Source organism: Hemitrygon akajei, chromosome 3, assembly GCF_048418815.1.
Source record: "Hemitrygon akajei chromosome 3, sHemAka1.3, whole genome shotgun sequence".
NCBI classification, from domain to species: domain Eukaryota; kingdom Metazoa; phylum Chordata; class Chondrichthyes; order Myliobatiformes; family Dasyatidae; genus Hemitrygon; species Hemitrygon akajei.
In genome coordinates, this window is record NC_133126.1 from 77,980,837 (window position 1) to 78,001,895 (window position 21,059).

Below are 21,059 nucleotides of genomic sequence, written 5' to 3' on the forward strand. Positions count from 1 at the left end.
ACTGGAAAAGGGCAAAATGTTGTCATGTTTAAGTTAGGGCATCATTAAAAACTGAATGGACAGTGGCTTTGATTCTCTAGAGAAGTGAAGAATAAAGGAGACTGGAAGATGATAAAAGGGCTTGAAAAACAAAATATTAAGATACAGTAGTTTCTATATGCAGGCAAGACCAGAGACATGTACCATTAATAGATTGTCACTTACAAACCAACTAGGATTACAGAACGTGGAACCTGTTATTACAAGGAATAGATAAATTTAAAAGCATTGCTGCATTTAAGTGGATGCTGGATAAAAGCACTATGGAGAAAGGAATAAAGGATAAGTTAATGGGGGTTAGATGAATCAGAGCAGGAGGAGGCTCTTGTGGAGCACAGACAGTTGACAAGAGCCTTGCACTGTGAAATATTTTGTGCTATTATACATTTTAGTGAGACTGGTTGCTCAAGTAATAGAAATATTTTACGATCACTGTACTGAACAGTTAAACAAACAACAATCTCGCACCAACGTACATTTCTTTATCTTTCCATACACGCCATAGAATCTCTGTGTTTCACCACTCCTCGCAGTTGCAAGTGGACTCCTATTGATATAGAAACTATATCAAAGCCTTCAAGTAAAGCATCCAGAGCCAGGCATTATTCCTGTCAACATAACTGCCACCACAAAAAGGAATAGCTTCTTATTACTCCTCAACCATCTGGCTCTTGAACCAAAGTGGATAACTTCACACAAAGTCATCATTGACGTGGTCCCACAACCTATGGAAACAATTTCAAGGACTCTGCATCTCATGTTCTCAAATATTTATTGTTTATTTATTCATTTATTTATTAATTATTTTTTTATTTGCAGTTTGTTGTCTTTTGCACACTGATGGTCCTCCTTTTCTTCATTGATTCTATTATGGTTATAATTCTATTATGGATTTATTGAGTATGCCCATAAGAAAATGAATATCAGGGCTGCATATGATGACACATATTTACTTTGATAATAAATTTACTTTGATCTTTTGAACTCTGAACTTTATTTAGGTATATCACCATATAGGCATACACCTAGGATACTATTCTTGAGGAAGTGACAACCATTGTACAAAATTAAAACTGTTATGAGAAAAGGTTAAGTGGTTAACACATTGCACTAAATTGAGGTTAAAAAGTAAACTTTCATCAAGATCTTGAGTATGCAACACCAGGCAAAATTTCTATCCTTCACAGCATTCAACTCAGACACAATGTTGTTCCATTCATGCATTTTAATATCAGAAGAAAATACAAACTTGTTTCTGGACAGTTCCACATGTAGAGTTTCTATTTTTTTTAAAAAAGCAACAATGCAGGCACTGGTACCAACTCTGTTATGAAGCTTAAAGTTTGACACGATGCCACGGCACTGTTGGGCAGGTTGCCACGGTAACATAACAGTTAACCCGACCTGTTACAGCTTGGGGCATTTGGAATTCAAGTAGTGCAAATAAATGTATTTAATGATAAATATATTGTCTTGAGGATTAGTGCCAGGTCCTTTCAGTGAGTTGGGCTCCACACAAGGAACTGACTGAATGGTGGCCAGCCAAACAGTAACCCTCAGAGGACATGCAGTCCACAATGTGGATTGAACTATACAGGAGTGACAAATGTGGGCAAGTTGGGGAAAGCTCAGTAGAGGACTATTGCTTAAGAGGAATTGGCTGACTTGAGACTGCCCATTTGGGAGATATTCACTGGGAAAATAGTCAGCACTTTCTCACTAGGTTTGTTTTGTGCCATTGGTTGATAAATGACATATTGATGTTCACTATGTTCTGACAACTTCATTCAACCCAAAACTGCCATGCAAAGCATATCTTTAACACTTGGGAGCTCTAAAAAATACTGTACGATAAAACATATTCTCAACATGTGGGAACTCCAAGAAATACTGTACGATAAACCATATCCTTAACACTTGGGAACTCCAAGAAATACTGTACGATAAACCATATCCTTAACACTTGGGAACTCCAAGAAATACTTTAGGAACCATCAAAAGATGTAGGGAATACAGCTCTTGGATGTTCTGACTAACAATAATTCCAAGCAACATGGGAAATTAATCAAACAGACTCTATGTGATCAGGGCATTATCTAGGTCAGATGAGAATCAAAATATGATGAACGCCCACATATAGTGTAGGCTGAAATCTCCTAAACTGCATCACTGTTCACATGATTTTATTTGGTAAAAGTTTAACAGACCAGTCTTGCTTCACAGAGGTGGCAGCCACTGTAGGAGGGCCAAGAAAATAAACTCATCAACATCTAACAAAAAACATGACCTGTGTGACCAATCCAACAGTCCCTGTGTCTGTTAAAACAAACCAAACAATCCTCATGCTCGTCGAGTGCTGCAAATGATTATACTCATGAACCAACAATGCACACATACAACAAAATGTCTGCAGCCAGACAGATGAGTTGAACATAGTTCACTAGAAGTATTGATACAATGCATACAGCTAGTAGAGTGAACAGAATTTATACAGGCATCAAGGCATTCATTCATCAAGTGCTTAGGACCTACGTACAGATTAGTGCAAGCAGTGGAAAAAGGTTAAAAAATACAACAAAACAAAGTCAGCCAACAGTTAACAAACATTAACAATCACAGAAGTACTTCAAGGCCAAAACTTCCTTTCACTTACAAGTACAGAGAGGATAATTGTAAGTACACAAGTCAACTTAAACTCTGTGGATGTGACTGTGATTTATAATAATTCATGGCAGAAATCTTAATTATCTGCAGAGTACTTAGCTTCAAAAAGCCTTGATTTAAGATTGTCGTAAATTGAGTCTTCTTAGTACTTTCTGTTACTTAATTTAAATTCAGACTGAAAACTAATTAAGATTGGATGAACTGCTAAAGTGAATATTTACTGTTAAGAAAAATTATAAATTTAAAGACCAAAATCAAGGCTATAGGAGGAAATTTCAATATGGGCTCTTGATAAACTAAGTCAGACAGGTAGGAAAATATGTTTAGAACAGTGCATCAATGAAGGGAGAGTTTTCTGAATTGCCAAAGCATTAATTACAATAGAACAACTATTGATGAAAATACATAAATGATCTTTTTTCTGACCAGACTCATAGAAAGATTATTTGGTGTTAGAAATTAATTATTCCTGATTTTCCAACATTAAAAAAGAGACACAAAAGAGAAAAAGGGGAATATTAGCATGTTAACAGACAAATATGCAGATGTATTGAGGAGTACTTTTGGCAATGGCATATGGTTGGGGATAAGAGATAACAAATCAAAGAACACGGTCATTACAATTTATAAGCTCCATAAAAAATCCTATATTGGACAGAATCTTCATAAGAAAATACATGTTTCAAAGATAGTGCAATAATTAACTTCATTTGTAAGGAACAATCTAAATGACAATTAGACATAGGAGTAGCATTAGGCCATTCAGCCTACTGGCTGCTCCATTATTTGATCATTTTTCCTGCAAACCTATTGCCCTACCTTCTCCCCATTAATGTGGACCGCCTTACTAATCAAGAACCTGTTAAACTCTGCTTTAAATATACGAAGGTTGTGCCCTCTGGTCTAGTGACTTGGCCTCTGCGGTCAACCAGGGCAATGAATTTTAGAGCAACACACACAAAATGCTGGAGGAACTCAGCAGGTCAGGCGGCATCTATTAATGAACAGACAGCTGAGCTTTTGGGTCAATGAAATAGGAAAGGATCACATTGGGAACACCGGACACAATAGATGACCCCAGTAGATTCACAGGTGATATGTTGCCTCACCTGCAAGTACTGTTTGCAGCCCTGAATGGACGTGAGGGAGAGAATGAATGGTGTAGGTGTATTACTTTGGCTGCTTTCAGGGATAAGTGCTGGGAGACATGAATAAACAAAGGAATCACGGAGAGAGTGATCCCTGCAGAGAGCGGAGAGAGATTGTGTCAAAGGTAGGTTTGGTACGAGGATCCCTTTGGAGACAGTAGATATTGAAGGGGATAATGCGTTGGATGCCATGGCTCAAAGGGTGGTAGGTAAGGAAATGAGGAACACTGTCACTATTATGGTGGGGTAGATGGGGTGAGCACGGATGTTCAGGAAATGGAGGAGTTGCAGGTCAGGGAGCATCAATGATGGAGGAAGGGAAATCCTACTCTTTGAAGAAGAATATCCCTGGAAAGAAAAGCTGCATCCTGGGAACAGATGCAGCAAAGGTGAAGGAAATGATAAAAAGGGGAATAGTATTTTTGCAGCAGACAGGATGGGACAAGTATATAGCCAAGATAATCGTGAGAATCGGTAGTTTTGTAAAAGATGTGGTTGACAGTTTGTCTATAGAGATGGAGACAAAGAGATCAAGAATTCCACAGACTTATCATCCTCTGGCTAAAGAAATTCCTCCTTATCTCTGTTCTAATGGGATGCCCTTTTATTCAAAGGTTGTGCCCTCTGGTCTTAGACTCTTTCACTACTGGAAGCATCCTCTCCACATCCATTCTATTCAGAATTTCCAGTACTTGGTAGGATACAATGATATACCCCCTCAACCTTCTAAATTCCAGCAAGAACAAAGTTCAAAATTCAAATTAAATTTATTATCAAAATACATACAGTTTATGTCACCATATACAACCCTAAAGGTTCATTTTCTTGTGAGTATACTCAATAAACCCAATAACCATAATAGAATCATGAAAGTCTGCACCCATCAGGGTGGACAATCAGTGTGCAAAAGACAACAAACTGTGTAAATATAAAAGAAAAATAATAAATAAATAAGCAATAAATGTCAAGAACATGAGATGAAGAGTCCTTGAAAGTGAGTCCACAGGTGTGGGAACAGTTCTGTAATGGGCAGTGAAGCAGAGTTAAGTTATCCCCCCTAGTTCAAGAGCCTGATGGTTGAGGGGAATAACTGTTCCCGAACTTGATAGTGGCCCAGAGGCATCAAATGCTCCTCATACCTTAATCCTTAATACAATCACATCCTTCCTTGTATATGGAGTCCAAAACTGCTCTCATTTTTTCCAAATTTGGTCTGACCAATGATTTATAAAGACTCTGCATACCATCCTTGCTTTTACATTCTAATCCTCTTGAAACGAAAGCTAACATTCATTAGTGCTCCATACCAATCCCAACCTCACCATCAAACCCACAGATAAAGGAGGTGCTGTAGTAGTCTGGCGTACTGACTATCTTGCTGAGGCCTAGCGCCACCTCCTCTTACTTGCCCCATGTAAAGTACCCCACTATGGAACACCAGGCCATTGTCTCCCACACCATCACCAACCTTAATGACTCTGGGGATTTCCCATCCACTGCCACCAGTTCCTGCACCCTGCACCTCCAGTTTCTACCTCCTACCCAAGGTCCATAAACCTGCTTGTCCAGGTAGACCATTGTTTCAGCTTGTTCTTGCCTCATTGAACTCATATTAGCGTACCTCAATTCTATTTTATCCCCCCTAGTTTAGTCCCTTCCTACCTACATCCATGATACTTCACACACTTTTGATCTTTTCAAGGATTTCAAGTACACTGGCCCTCATCATCTTATTTACACTATGGATGTCCAGTCCTTATACATCTCCATCCTCCACCAGGAATGTCTCAAAGCTCTCTGTTTTCTCTCTGGACACTAGACCTAACCAGTTCCCCTCCATCACCGCTCTCCTCCGCCTAGCAGAATTTGTCCTCACTCTAAATAGTTTCTCCTTTGGCCCCTCCCACTGACCGCAAACTTAAGGTGTCGCCATAGGCACTCACATGGGTCCCAGCTATGCTTGCCTGTTTGTCAGCTACATGGAACAGTCTATGTTCTAAGCCTACACCGGTGACCATCCCACAGTTTTCCTACACTACATCGATGACTACATTCGTGCTGCTTCCTGCACCCATGTGGAGCTCATCGACTTCATTCACTTTGCCTCCAACTTCCACTCTTCCCTCATATTCACCTAATCCATTTCTGACACCTCCCTCCCCTTTCTCGATCTCAGTGTCTCTTATCTCCGGAGACAGCTTATCCACCGAGGTCTATTACAAACCCACGGACTCTCAAACCCCAGACTATACCTCGTCCACCCTGCAGCTTGTAAAAACATGATTCCCTTCTCCCAATTCCTCCATCTCCACCACATCTGCTGTCAAGATAAGGTTTTTCATGCTTGAACAAAGGAGATGTCCTCCTTTTGCAAAGAAAAGGGCTTCCCTTCCTCCACCATCAATGCTGCCCTGAACCACATCTCTTCCATTTCATGCATGTCTGATCTTACCCCATCTTCCTGCCACCCTGCTAGGGATAGGGTTCCTTTTGTCCTCACCTACCACCTCACCAGCCTCTGCATCCAGTACATAATCCTTCAAAACTTTTGCCACCTTCAACGAAATCCTACGAACACAGCTTTCACTCCCTACCACTTTTTGCTCTCTGCAGGGATCATGCCCTACTCAACTCCTTTGTCCATTCGTCCCTCCCCACTGATTTCCCTCCTGGCACTTATGCTTGCAAATGGAACAAGGGCTACACCTGCCCCTACACCTGTTCCCTCACTACCATTCAGGGCCCTAAACAGCCCTTCCAGGTGAGACAACACTACACTTGTAAGTCTGTTGGGGTCATTTACTGTGTTCAATTCTACCGGTGTGGCCTCCTGTATGTCAGTAAGACCTGACATAGATTGGGAGAACACTTCGCTGAGCATCTACATTCTGTCCACCAAAACAAGCGCAATCTCCCAGTGGCCACCCATTTTAATTCCACTTCCCATTCCCATTCCAATATGTCCACCCATAGCCTCCTCCGCTGTCATGATGAAGCCACACTTAGACTGGAGGAATAACACCTTATATTTCATTTGGGTAGTCTCCAACCCAATGGCATGAACATCGAGTTCTCAGATCTCCAGTAATGCCCCCCATCCCCCCTTCCCTCACCATTTCCCATCCCCTTTTCCCTCCCTCACCAGATCTCCTTGTCCACACATCGTCTCTCTCTGGTGTTGCTCCCTCCTTTTTCTTTCTTCGATGGCCTTCTGTCTCTCTCACCAATCAACTTCCCAGCTCATTACTTCATCCCTTCCTCTCCAGGTTTCACCTATCACTTGCGTGCTTCTCTCTCCCCTCCCTCCACCTTTTGAATCTACTCCTCAGCATTTTATTCTCTGGTCCTGCCGAAGGGTTTTGGTCTGAAATGTCAACTGTACTTTTTTCCATGGTTGCTGCCTGACCTGCTGAGTTACTCCAGCATTTTGTGTGTGTTGCAATTGCCTGCATTATTACTGACTCAAAAGTCCAAGTTAAAAAGTTTCCCCAATTGTCTAGCTTGCTGCTACTTTTTGCAAACTTGTGCTTTTAGTCTTTGACATCTTTCAGCTGACAGTTGCCTCATTATTCCTTTAGAATTCTTCTTCTTTGAAATGAAATGATCCTGCATCTTCCATTTACTCACAGAAAGTTCTGTATTACTGCTCGACTGTCATTCTTTCCAATCAACTTAGACCAGCTCCTTTCTCATGCTTCTGTAGTTTGTCCCTCTCGAGCAATGTATTGCTACCGTACATTGCATGAGAGGGAAAATTACAGCAGTATGCGATGTTTTGAGTATCTCAGAAACTGCTGATCCCCTGAGATTTTCACACATAACCGTCCCTAGAGTTTACAGAGTATGGTGCAGAAAACAAAGAAAATCTAGTGAGTGGCAGTTCTGTGGGCGAAAGTACCTTGTTAATGAGAGAGGTCAGAGGAGAACAGTCAAAGTGGCTCAAGTTGACAGGAAGGTGACAATAACTCAAATAACCACGCTTTACAATAGTGGTGTGCAGAAGAGCATTTCTGAACGCACACCTCATCCAGTTTTGAAGAGGATGGGTTATAGCATCAGAAGATCACACTGTGTTCTACTTCTGGACCTAAAAAAGAAGCCGCTGAGTGTAAACAGTTACTATCTCTTCAGATTTCATTTACCTGAAGCTCCAAATTCAAATCTGATTCACTGTACAACTCCAGACCCAGTATTTCTTTTCCCTAGTGCACTAGACTATAAACTGCTCTAGAAAGTCATCTTACATTAAATGTAGCAAAGTACAATTGAATGCATTTGGAGAAACGTGACCAATAAGCAATATTCATGTTTAGATCTTGTGTTAGACAACAAAACAGGGCTTAATTAGTAATCCTATTATTAGAGACTGATTAGGGAAGTATTATCAAACAATATAAAATTTCAGACTAAGGTTAAAGGTGAGATATAGAAGTCGCAAGCTAAGTTCTTAAACCTGTATAAATCTGCCTACCTATAGCTACATTGAATAAAGTGATCATGAAAGACAGATTAAAAAGCATGACAGAAGATAAACACTTACAAGAATTTTTAAAAATAATTTCAACCGGGTTGAAAACAATCTATAAAACCCATGAGTTTTTCCATCTGTAACTATATAAAGAAAATAGACTTTTAAAAATTTTGCATCATGGTTGCCATGGCAATAAAACGGAGGATCAAGAGAGCTTCAGAACTTGCATAGGATGAGCAAAGTATCAAGGGAGAAGAAAAATTACAATAACAAGTCAAAAGTAACAAAAAACAGAGTTTCTGTATAGTTGTAAAAAGACAAAATGACAACAAAAGATAAATATAGCTTCCTTGATGCAGAGAAGACCAGATTACATTGGTTAAAGTGAATGTGTGATGCGAAATATTTAGCATCTTTGTATTATTAAGGATCTCAACCATCTATCCAGCATCCTTTTTGACTTTCTACCATCAGGCAGGGAACTACAGACTACAGGGAACAATGCATAAAAACACCAACAGTCAGGATGCAAAACTATTTCTTTCCCAAAACCATTAGGCTTCTGAACTCTCTATCACATTATATTCAAAGTGTCATTGGTTAATCTGTTCCATCCATTACAATAATTCATTTATGGACTTTAGTTTGTTATTCATCTGTAGATTTTATCCTTACCTTCATAAGTTATCGTGTGTAATGTGGTTCTGTGGACTACTCAGCTTTACACCCTGGTTCAGAGAACCATGCTCTCATTTCTATATACATTATATACATGTATATAATTAAATGATAATAAACTTGACTTGACAATAAGTGACCATAAGCAAAGCAAAAATTATGGGGGACCTGGGCTCTGAAGACAGTTAAAAATGTGAAATATTTAATATTTGTAACTGGAAATGTTAATGAGACAAAATGTTGACAATTGTCTTGGACTAGATTGGTGACATTATGGGATTAGAAATAAGGTGGCCACAAAGGCAACAGACTATTTGGCAATGATCTTCCAAAACATTCCAGGCTGTTGAATGGTTCCAGTAGACTGAAAAGTAGCTACTGTTATATCACCATGCAAAAAAGAAAGCAAATGATATATAGAGAGATTAAAATGAATTATGAGAACCTCATCTGTCAGTATTACGCTCGATGCTACTGTTAATCATATGGCCACAGTGCACTTGCAACATCACAACATGAAATGAAAGGAAACATTAGATCGATGGATTTAGTGCTGTGACTGTGAGTGTGAGCACGTGTGCGTGCACAAGTGCAAGTGCATGCGTGAGTGTGTGTAAACCAGATGTATGAGGAAAAACCACGTGGATTTATTGTTTATTTTAAAAGTGACTACTGAATAATTGCCAAATGAAGGAAACTGGAACAAGAAACAATTGACTCAGGAACTTCATGAGCTGAGCAGTATCTGTGAGGAGTGGGATGGTGGGTGGAAGGAGGAACTATCAACATTTTAGGCAAAAAAAAAACCTGCATCAAGACTGAGTTGAGATGGCCAGTATATAGATGAGAAATGGCATGTTGAGAAAGAAGTTTGAGAACAAGTGAAAGTCTGGTGCACAAAATAATGGCTCAAGGAGTTGAGTTTATAATCACGGGGAGAGTATTTAAGTTTTCTGATAATACAAGGTAAAATGTTACCAGGATTCAGAGAGTCTGCAGAGAGATTTCAGCAATTTCAAGTAATCCAGCCAGAAGTGCCAGATTAAGTGCAATGTGCAGAAATATAATGTTAATTGCTTTAGATTAAAACAATAAAATTGACTATTTTCAAAATAGTGAGAAGTTGCAGTTAAAAGGGTCACGGCATCCTTCCTTGCACATGAGAAGCATAAATAAACTAACATGGAGCAAGCAATTATTAAGCTAAAGAGTATGTTGGTTTTTGTTCATTGATAATAGAATACAAGAGCACTGCACTTGAAGAGGACTTTGGTGAGCTGTTTTGGTTCTTACATCTCAGGATATACTTACCTTGGAGACAGTGCGACACAAATTCACTAGACTTATTCCTGAGAGAGAGTACAGCAGAACATAATCAGAATGATCTACACTCTCTTGAGTTTAGAGGAACGGGAAATAATCGCATTGAAACATGCAAGGTTCTGACAGGGCAGATGTTGACAGGCTGTTCGCTCCAGCTAGTTTGGATCTTGGGGACATATTTGAAGGATAAAGCCATAGTTTATGGATTTGACCATATAGGGCAGAGATGAAGAGACAAAGCTTTGCCAGCGGGTTGGTGAATGTTTGAATTTTTCCATGCAGAAATCAGTGCATGCTCATTCACAGAGTATATTCAAAGCCTATGGCAATAGACCATTAGACACAAGGGAATCATAGGATATGTAGGCTGGCCAGAAAAGTGAGCTTGATGTAACCTTACTAAATGGTAGAACATGCTTCAGGGGCCTTCTGACCTCTCCTGCTTCCATTTCTTACATTCTTATGAAATAGAAACTGTTATATTCCAGCTCCCTACGAGTAATGCAGTATTGTTATATTTTGAGGCTGATTTTCAAACCAAACTTTTGTGCTGGTTCCAAACTTTTCAGACTTTTGAGAGAATTCTAAAGGAGAGAATGACAACCACCCACTCAGTGACAAAAACAGAAAATGTTGGCAATGCTGAGCAGATCAGACAACATTTATGCAGAAAGGAACAGTTAACCTTTCAGCTTAATAACCCTTCATCAGATTTCGTTGATAGCTGTAAGTGGGAGAGAAAGCTGAGTAAGGGTTCTCGTTTTCAGATTCCCAGCACTTACCGACTTTTGCTTTTCAATTAATGTTAAATCAGTGAGTAGCTTCTGTACTCGCTAAAAGAAAGCATCTGAAGTACTGCTCTAAGGACCGAAGATTAAGGCTATTGTAAAAGAAAGCACCTATTTGTTGACACACACAAAATGCTGGTGGAACACAGCAGGCCAGGCAGCATCTATAAGGAGATATAGATGCTGCCTGGCCTGCTGTGTTCCACCAGCATTTTTGTGTGTGTTGTTTGAATTTCCAGCATCTGCAGATTTCCTTGTGTTTGCACCTATTTGTTGAACATGCTTTTTGTGCAGTGAAATGAAAATGCATGATGCACTTTTCTTTGATTGTAGAAAACTCTGGCAAAAAGAACTGCACTGGGTATATTTGAATTTCTGGCCATTGGTGCAGGATAAGCTCTTACTTACCATTTAAATGCCATTGGTTCTAGCAAGCATTGCTACCATCTATTTATAAAAATAGGAGATACAGTATCACAAGAGTTAACTTAGATACATATATTCGGCCAGTCACATTACCCATGGACAATTTCCATCTTGGGAAACAGCAATGATGTTCAAATTTTAATCTGGGCAGATACTGCACATGTCACTGCTCAAGAATGTCTGAAGGATTCCAGATAATTATCATTATTTGCAAACTAATGAAATCAATTTCAGGTTAGCAAATTACATCAGCTTCAGAATAGAAACTGCATTACTCCCTTCGAGTTATGTTAGAGCAGACTTATGGACCACTCTTTGGCCACTTGTGCAAATTGCAATTGAATCTGTTGATACCTTTCCACCTTCAAATACACACTGTCAATTTCAGTGTGGCATTCCGCACACCCAGTTCCATTCCAACACACAAGTGCAATTTCTGAAATTAGATCTCAAAAAAAAAGAAAACTCCACAAAACAAAGCTCTTATTCCAGCTACTGAATGAATGGGAAGGAAGGTGAAATTGAACACCTTGGAGGCTAGAAAAACCTACACATGCTGGTGAAAACTAATACCCAATGGAGGCATGTCCTTTGTGTGAAGGGGCCACAAAGATCTCTAGGGCTAAAGCCAATCATTATTGCCAGGTAGTTGCCTGGAAGGAATCTATTAAAATAAATACAGGAGAACATTCTATAATTATCTACAAGATACGCAAATGCAAATAGTTGTAGTTATGCCTTCAGCAAGGAAGTGTAATTAATTCATGGTAATTCAGACCTAAATTGATCCGTAATTTTGAGCTAACATTCATGGACATTTCTAACTGCAGAAGCTGTAGGAAGCCACATTTCAGTGCTGAACTTTTCAAACAGGTTATAAGCTGGTTGGGAAATCTTGAAGGATTTGTTTTACGTAAACACAAGCTAAAATTCCAATCACCTGCTTTGTGGAAAAACTAAAAACAATGATCACATAGACAAGATGGTTCTGATTGGCTGGGTCTGTCCTCAACGTATTTACAAATGTAACCATCAAAAGAAAAACTTATTAAGTGTTTTGGACAGTGAATAACCTCAAATATTTATTCATCAAAGCATATTTATGGTGCTCGCACTGCACATCAATCAGTCCTGTATCTGACAAGCAGGACGGATATGTAAAATCCAAAGGACGTCTAAGGTAACGAAAATATTACATGTGTGATTTTTGGGTTGTTCATAAAGAGGAATCAGAGAGACAACATGCAAGGAACTATGAGGAGAACATCTTGAGTAGTTGCCTTAGTGCCTTCTGGCTTAAATCATTTAGAATTTAAAAGTAATTAATATTTGGAATTAAAGGGTTGATTGCAAAGAAACTCAACACAATTGACCACCAGTAGAGAAAGTAGGTGTTCTGGAGGGTTAAAGCTGCCAAGATATTAAATACAAAGGTCCTATTAGAATATAACAGTTTGCAGTATTCTCATAAATTTTTTTGGTAATTTCTCTTAATATCTGTCACATTACAAATATAGTATTAGTATCATACTTTTTCGTGGTGTTTGGTAAATTTTCAATTAAATATTTCAACAACTTCTGGACTGTATTCACTTATCTGTGAAGTCAAGATGATAAGTGTTGGACATCCTGGCTCTTCCTGCTCCTGGGGACTGAAGGGAAAGCAGATGAAATCTTCTTTTGGAGGATGGAATCTGCATAATCTGCTCAAGGCCACAATGAGCAGTAAACTGAGATATGGGGATAGATCAGTAACAGCAGCCTGGAATGATCCAAGTTTACAAAGGTGAACATAAAGATCGTCTAGACTTCCCTGGTCAATGCAGTGGAGGCACAGGTGGGACTGCATCTTCAGTACTGTGCAAAAGTTTTAGGTACATGCTTAGAGCTAGGGTGCCTTAGATATTTGCACACTTTGTCTTTACAGTTACCAACTAACACTTAATACTACTGAGCTAATACAAAACTAAGTAGTCTTATTTCAATTAGCAATCATCTTCCTATTTTAACCAACATAGAGTATTGTGGAAAAAATCTTAGGCACCCTAGCTATATATACTATATGTGTAGTATTGTATTCTACAGTAGAACAGTATTGTATATTACAGGTCACAGATCTGAGCGAGACAAAGAATGGACTTATGAGTACTGGCTCTTTACAAATTTGCTTCTGAGGAAACAAGAATCCATACAGCCAGCTGTTCTATGATCAAATAAGAACTGTTAGGAACTTACAAAGTTGATTATTTCACAGCAGGTGCATTTTGCATATGACACCAACGTTGTCATCAGTTGGAGGGATTCAGGGGTCCAGATGGTGGTGATCTGCGTAAAAAATTGCTCTGGAAGTCAAGGCAAGTGGAGTGGAGATTGTGATAAAATGCTTAACTTCGCTTCCTCTCCAAACGGTATGTTATTTTTGTAATGTGACATTTGTAACACCAAGCATAACCCTTTATTTATGCACTTAGAACAGTACAGTGCTTATAAAAGTACTTACAACAGTGCTGTTTATTGATTACAGCTCAGTGTTCAACTGCATCATACCCTCAGTACTAATCAACGAGCTTCAAAACCTGAACCTCTGTGCTTCTCTCTGCAAGTGGATCCTTGACTTCCTCATCAGTGCAGATCTGAAATAACATCACAACCTCGCTAACAATCAACACCAGCACATTTCAAGAATGAACTGCTTTATACTCTCTCTACACCCATGACTATATGGCAAGGCATGGCTCAAATGCCATTTATAAATATGCCAATCACACAACTATTGTTGGCAGTATTTCAGATGGTGACGAGGAGATGTGCAAGACTGAGGTAGATCAGCTGGTTGAGTGGTGAAGCAAAAACAACTTTGCACTCAATGTCAGTAAGATCAAAGAATTGACTGCGGGAGGGAAAGTTGAGGAAACACACCAGTCCTCGGCAGTGGAAAGGGTGAGCAGTTTCAAGTTCTCTGAAGATTATCCTGGGCCCAACATAATGATGCATTTATAAAAAAAGGCATGGCAGCAGCTATATTTTATTTTGAGTTTGAGGAGATTTGGTATGGCACCAAAGATTCCAGGAAATCTCTACAGATATACCAGGGAGAGGACTCTAACTGGTTGCATCATCGTATGGAGGACCCACTGTACAGGATCTGAAAAAGGTGCAGGAAGTTGTAAACTCTGCCAGCTCCATCATTGGCACTAACATCTCCAGCATTAAGGACATCTTTAAAAGGTTGCATATATCATTAAGAAACCCCATGATCCACGATATGCTCTTCTCATTGCTACTATCAAGAAGGAGGTACAGGAGCCTAAAAACACACACTCAACATATTAACAACAGCTTCTTCCCTTCTGCCATCAGATTTCTGAAAGGATAATAAACCCTTGTACAATACCTCACTATTTTTTTGCTCTTTTTGCACTAAGTTCAAATTAAAGTCATCTGACAGTACAGACATGCAACTAATCAAAACCATGTTCCTCTGGACCATGGTGCACCCACACAACATATATCACACACACCACATAAACCAGAAAATTATACTACAAAAATGTTAATGAAATATAGTTTAAAATGCATGTATAAAGTGCTGCACAGGTAAGCAATAAACAGCTCGCTGTCCTTGTGTTGAGACCTCGGTGATGGCAGGGTATTCATTAGTCTCACAGCCTGAGGGATGAAGATGTTACCCATTCTGACAGTCCTAATGCTGATGCTCCTGCACCTCCTTCCTGATGGTAGTGTGTCAAAGGGACTGTGGACGGTTGTAGAGGTCCTCAACAATGCTTTGGGCCCTATGTCTGCAACACTTCCAGTAAATGTCTCAGACAGGGGGTAGGGAGACACCAATGATCCTCTCATCAGTTTTCAACATCCTCTGTAAGGTCTTGCAGTCCAGTACCGCACAATCCTGCAGCCAGACAGGACACTCTTGATCGTGCTCCTGTAGAAAGTTTTTAGAATGGGAGCGGGGAGCCTTATGCAGCTCCTCAGAAAGTGCAAACGCTGCTGTGTCTTCTCGACTAGTGCTGAGGTGTTCTGGGTCCAAGTTGGATTGTTCATTGTGTGTGCAACTAGAAACTCTCTCTCCACAGCAGAGTCACTGATGAGCAATGGAGTGGTCACCCTGTGCCTCTCTGAAGTCCACAATCATCTCTTTTTGTCTTGCCCATTTTGAGACTCAGGTTGTTGTTCTGCACCATTTGTCAAGCCCCTGTACTTCCTCTCTGTATGCCAATTCATCATTGCTGGTGATAAGGCCAACGAACTGTAGTATCATCGACGAACTTGGTGGTGTGAACTGAATCTGGCAGTGCGTTCATGAGTCACTAGTGTGTACAGCAACTACTTATTTAATTTTGTTTTAAATATATTTATTTTCTTATTGTAATTTGCAGTTTTAAAAAAATATGTATTGCATTGTACTGCTGCCACAAAACAAATTCCACAACATATGCCAGTGATACTGAACTATTCTGATATAGTGCAATTACAGACTCTTTGTTCTGCAATATCATGCAGAATCAAATTAGCAATCAAACAACCAACTAGTTCCTTCTGCCTACAGCTGCTGCCATCAGGAAGAAGGTGCAGGAGCCTTGGGATTCAAACCACCAGGTTCAGGAACAGTAATTACTCCTCAACCATCAGGCTCTTGATCCAAAGGGGATAACTTCACTCACTTTCACTTGCATGGAAACTTTCCCACAACGTATGGTCTCACTTTCAAGGACTTTTCATCTCATCCTCTTGATATATTTTACTGATTTATTTATTATTATTACAGTATTTCCCTTTCTTGCATTTGCACATTTTGTTTTGTTTTGCACAGTGGTTGAACAAAAGACAAATGGTCTTTCATTGATTCTATTATGATTATTATTCTATTATGGATTTATTGAGTATGCACACAAGAAAGTGAATCTCAGGGCTGTATATGGTGACATATATGTACTTTGATAATAAACTTACTTTGAATTTTTTCTTCTATTTTCTACACATTCCTGTGCCTATCTGAGAGTTTCTTGAATCCCTCGATCAAATTTGCTCCACCATCACCCCAGGTAGTGCTTTCCAAACACCCACCACTCATTGCCCTGTGCATCTTCTTTGACATTACCCAATCTCAACTTCAATTCATGCACATTGGTATTAGACACATCGACCCTGGGAAAAACATTCTGGTTTACTACTGTATATCTGCCTCTCATAACCTTATAAACATCTATCAGATCTTCCAATCAGCCTCCACTATTCCAAAGAAAACAAACCTAGTTTGTCCAACCACTCCTCATAGCATGTGCCCTCTGATCCAGGCAGCATCTTGATAAGCTTTTTCTGTACCCTTACAAAAGCATTGACAAACTGGAACTAAGTGCAATATCCCAGATGCAGCTTAACAAGTATTTTATCAAACTGCAATGTAACTATCTGACTCTGGAACTCATTTCCTCAACTAACAACAGCAAGCATGCCAATGCTTTATAAACCACCCTATCAACCTGTGTAGCCACTTCCAGGGATGTTTGACCCCAAGGTCCCTCTGTTCGTCAACACTGCCTTGGGACTTAGCATTAATAGTGTACCGATTCCTAACATTTGATTTCTCAAAGAGTAACACTTCACAATTGGCTGATTTAAATTCCGCTTGCCATTTCTCTGCCCATATGTACAAGTGATCACACCCCATTCATAAACTTTGGCAATTTTCTATGCTACACAACACCACAAATTGTTATATCATCTGCAAACTTACTAAGCTACTCATCTATGTTTTTATGCGGGTCATTTCATAAAGAGCAGAGGTTACAATCTGGATCTCTGTGGAACACCACTAATTACAGACTTCCAGTCAGAATATGTCTCATTTATTTCTATATGTAGGCCAATTCTGAATCCAAACGGTGAATTCAGAACACACTCTGTGGCTACTTTATTAGATACACCTGCTCATCAATGTAAATATCTAATCTGCCAATCATGTGACAGCAATTCAATGCATAAAAGCATGCAGACATGATCAAGAGGTTCAGTTGTTGCTCAAACTAAACATCACAATTGGAGAAGAAATGTGATTCAGTGACTTTGACCCTGGAATGATCATTGGTGCCAGATGAAGAGGTTTGGGTATCTCAGAAACTGCTGATCTCCTGGGATTTTCATGCATGACAGCCTCTCGAGTTTACAGAGAACAGTGAAGAAACAAAATATATCCAGAAAGCAACAGTTCTGTGGACAAAGATGCCTTATAAATGAGAGAGGTCAGAGGAGAAAGCTGACAGGAAGTGACTCAAATAACTACATATTACAACACTGGTATGCAGAATAGCATCTCTGAATATACAACATTTTGAACCTTGAGGCAGATGAGCTACAGCAGCAGAGGGCCATACCAAATTCCACTCCTGTATCTAATAATGTGCATAGAGCATGCATCTTAATCTTCTGGATGGGCCTCTCATAAGGGACCTTGTCAAACACATTGCTAAAATCCACAAAGACAACATCCACAGCTCCATCTTCATCAGGCAACTTCAGCATCTCAAAAAACTCATTCAAGTGAGTAAGACTTGACTTGTTACAAAAGCCAGGCTGACTGTTTCTAATTAGCCATGGTTTTCAAAATGCACATAAATCCTATCCCTAGGAATCCTCTCCCATAACTTCCCTACTACTAACACGATACTAACCAGTCTATAGATTTCAAGATTAGCTCTGTTTCCCTTCTTGAATAATGGAACTATAATCAGCTCTCACCAGTATTCTGGGACCTTGGCTGTGGTTAGAGAGGGCATGAAGATATTGGTCAAGGTCCTAGCAATCTCATCTCTTGCCTCTCTAAACAGTCTGTGTATATTCCATCAGATCCTAGGTACTTGGCCAGCTTAATGTTGGTGATTCCACATTATATCTCAAAACTCCCAGGTAAATTAGCATGCTCTAATACTCCATCCTTTTTCTTAAATATTGATGCAAAGTATTCATTAAATTCACTACTTTTGTTGAGATCCATGGTTCACTTACCTTGACATCCTTGTCCTTTCTTCTTACTGCAACATATCAGTCAACTACTTTGTGCAAATAGTCTTTAAACATCTCCACATCAGATGTGGACATGCCCAAAACCAAATGTTTCCAGTTAACTCTCCCTGGTTCCTGCCTAGTATTCTTGTAACTGTCCCTGCTCTACCTTAATACTCTTCTGCAACATCCATACTTTTCATTATCTATAGCAATCATTAAATTTAAGGAGTTGTAATCTCTGTTCTCACACTGAAAAATTAGTTACCTGGCCAGGCTTTTTCCCCAACTCCAGGTTCAGTATGACTCTTCGTTCGTCTTGTTGGACTATCTACATAGTGATTTACAAAATCTTCCTGGATCCATCTAACAAATCCTGTCATATTTAAACCTTTTGCACTAAATTTATATTAGGGAAATTGAAGACACTCATGCCAACAACCACTAATCTGCCATTATATATTCATCAATGCCCCAGTGGCTACTGGAGAGTCTGCAGTATAATCCCATCACAGCCTCCAAGGATGAGCCCTTCATTATGTCCTCCTCTGAGTGCAGCTGTGATACCTTATTAGTAATGCAACAATTCACCCCTCACCCAACTTCTTCCCTCCACCTCTATCTTTTCTGAAGCATCAAAATCCTGGAACATTAAGCACCCATTCCTGTCCTTCTCTCAAACAAATCTCTGTTTTGGCTGCAAGAGCATAGCTCCAAATACTGCTACATGATCTGATTTCATCAGCTTTACCAATAATGCTATCTATCAACTATCTTCCTCCTGATCGCTCCACTTTCTGACCTGTACTCCTGTTCCTATTCCCCTGCTAAATTAACTTAAACACCAACGCCTCTCTAACCCCACCCTAATTCATCCCCTCCACCCAGCCAAGTAGCACTAGTGAACCTTTGGGCCAGAATCGGGATGCAATTTATCCCTCTTGTACAGCTCGCCTTTGTCCCAGAAGAGGTTCTATTAATCCAAGAGTCTGAAACCCTACCCCATGCACCAATTCTTCTATTTCAGAATATTTCACTGTCATGTTGAACGATGCTCTAAATTATAAAGAACACATTATTCTCCCATTTGATGGATGGTGAATCAGATGACCCAGATGAATCTATGTTCTTTCAGGTATAATTTAACTTGCTAGTTTTTGACCCAGGATAACCTCTTTGCAATTAGCTAGCATGGGTATCAATTAAGCAAACACATAAAATACTTTAGTTAGTTACAACTGTTTAGTTGTTCTTCCATTTGATGGATGGAACCTTCAAGGTCACAAAGTCTAATTGCAGCTGAGAAAACAGAGCATCAACTCAAGAATTTAATTGTTATTTGATCAAGGAATGATGCAGAATGGTGCGATGTACCACAGGCATCAGTTTCAGACTCAAATTAGAAATACTTCGCATGAAATGCCTGACTTTCATCCTCCCTTTTGACAATTGCTTCACCACAGTAATAAGAGTGCAGTGAATGTAATGCGTGCACACGGATCTTTTATCCAAGTAACTGACAAATCCCTGTGGTGATGTTCACATTAAGTCAAGATTTAAGGACAAACTGATTGCAGCATGTGAATGTAATCAAAGTGAATTTCCTGGAAACTTGAATCATTTAAGGGATAGTCAACATGGCTTCATGCCTGGTAGTTTTTCAAAGAGGTTACCAAGAAAGTTGGTGAAGGTCAGTCCTGCTGAAGGGTCTCAGCCCAAAACATCAACTGTACTCTTTTCCATAGATGCTGCCTGGCCTGCTGAGTTCCTCCATGTGGGTTGCATGGATTTCCAGTATCTGAAGATTTTTTTTCTTGCTTGAGGAGGCTGTAGATGTTGTCCACATGGAATTTAGCAAGGCCTTTGACAAATTCCCACATGGGAGATTGGGCTAGAAGGTTGACAAAGTCCAGAGGGCATTCAAGATGGGGTAGTAAAGTGGATTCAACATTGGCATTGTGAGAGAAGCCAGAGAGTGGTAGTAGATGGGTGCCTTTCTGACTGGAGACCTCTGACTAGCGGTGAGCTGCAGGGATTGCTGCTGAGTCCACTGTTATTTTGTTATTGATATCAATGATCTGATGATAATGTGGTAAACTACATCAGCAAATTTATGGTTGACATTTATGGGGGTGTAGCAAACAGTGAGGAAGGCTCTCAAAGCTTGCAGCAGAACCTGATCAGCTGGAAAAATGGGCTGAAAAATGACAGATGTAATTTAATGTGCTCTACGACTATTTCTAGAGTGTACATTCATTATACATTACAAGACTGTGTTTCAGTTCACAACTTTGAGGAAATTATGGCATTAGCGAATGGCATCAGTTTTCATGCTATGCCATAATTTCATGTCTTTTTCTGCAAAACAAATGTTTTTTTTTAAGAGTTCAAGATTCAAGAATGTTTAATGCCACTGCCAGTATACTCTGGATCCAACACAGCACTGAAACAAACACAATAAGGCAAAGAACATAAAGATGCATTCATCAGGATGCTCTTTGT

At 39.6% G+C, this 21,059-nt stretch overlaps 1 protein-coding gene and 1 long non-coding RNA gene across 7 annotated transcripts in view; one reads left to right on the forward strand and one right to left on the reverse strand.

Moving 5' to 3' along the window:
* The window catches only part of LOC140725132 (alpha-(1,6)-fucosyltransferase), an 839,166-nt gene that overhangs the window by 407,348 nt on the left and 410,759 nt on the right, over positions 1 to 21,059 (reverse strand). The gene's annotated exons all lie outside the window — the stretch shown is intronic.
* Positions 13,801 to 14,930, forward strand: LOC140723415 (uncharacterized). Its single transcript, XR_012097892.1, has 2 exons — positions 13,801 to 13,945; positions 14,062 to 14,930. It is a non-coding gene; the product is annotated as an uncharacterized lncRNA (long non-coding RNA).